Source organism: Camelina sativa, unplaced genomic scaffold, assembly GCF_000633955.1.
Source record: "Camelina sativa cultivar DH55 unplaced genomic scaffold, Cs unpScaffold07186, whole genome shotgun sequence".
Taxonomy (NCBI): Eukaryota; Viridiplantae; Streptophyta; class Magnoliopsida; order Brassicales; family Brassicaceae; genus Camelina; species Camelina sativa.
The window spans coordinates 1-472 of record NW_010928258.1 but is presented as its reverse complement, the minus strand read 5'-3'; the positions used below and the strand labels follow the sequence as shown (position 1 = coordinate 472).

At 43.3% G+C, this 472-nt stretch overlaps 1 long non-coding RNA gene across 1 annotated transcript; it reads left to right on the top strand.

Annotated features, from left to right (window-relative positions):
* LOC104774951 lies at positions 1 to 472 on the top strand. The gene is made up of 3 exons (XR_765609.1): positions 1 to 18; positions 104 to 217; positions 429 to 472. It is a non-coding gene; the product is annotated as an uncharacterized LOC104774951 (long non-coding RNA).

Below are 472 nucleotides of genomic sequence, written 5' to 3'. Positions count from 1 at the left end.
CCGTACCGATCAAAGCTGGTATATTCCTGAACCAAATGCATTGGGTCAGTGGGTCTTACTTTCCAGACAAACACTTACCTAGAAACTTCTTTCTTTCGTGCAGCTAGAATTGATCAAGCATACTGCTTCTCACAAGCCTCTCGTCGCCAGTACCAAAATATCCGAAAGGGTGATTACACTCATTAAGCAGCTATTGGCTTCTCCAGCACCCCTTCAGGTTTTCTCTCGACTCTCGAGTACTTTAAGTTATTGACTNCACTCATTAAGCAGCTATTGGCTTCTCCAGCACCCCTTCAGGTTTTCTCTCGACTCTCGAGTACTTTAAGTTATTGACTTCCCTTGACAAACACGCACCATTAGATATCTACTATATGGAGGCTCTTCGATGATCTAGTTCATAGTTAAGCTCATGACACAAACATTCACAGGATGTAGCAGTGATGGACACCCAGGACTTAGCACTTGATTGTAT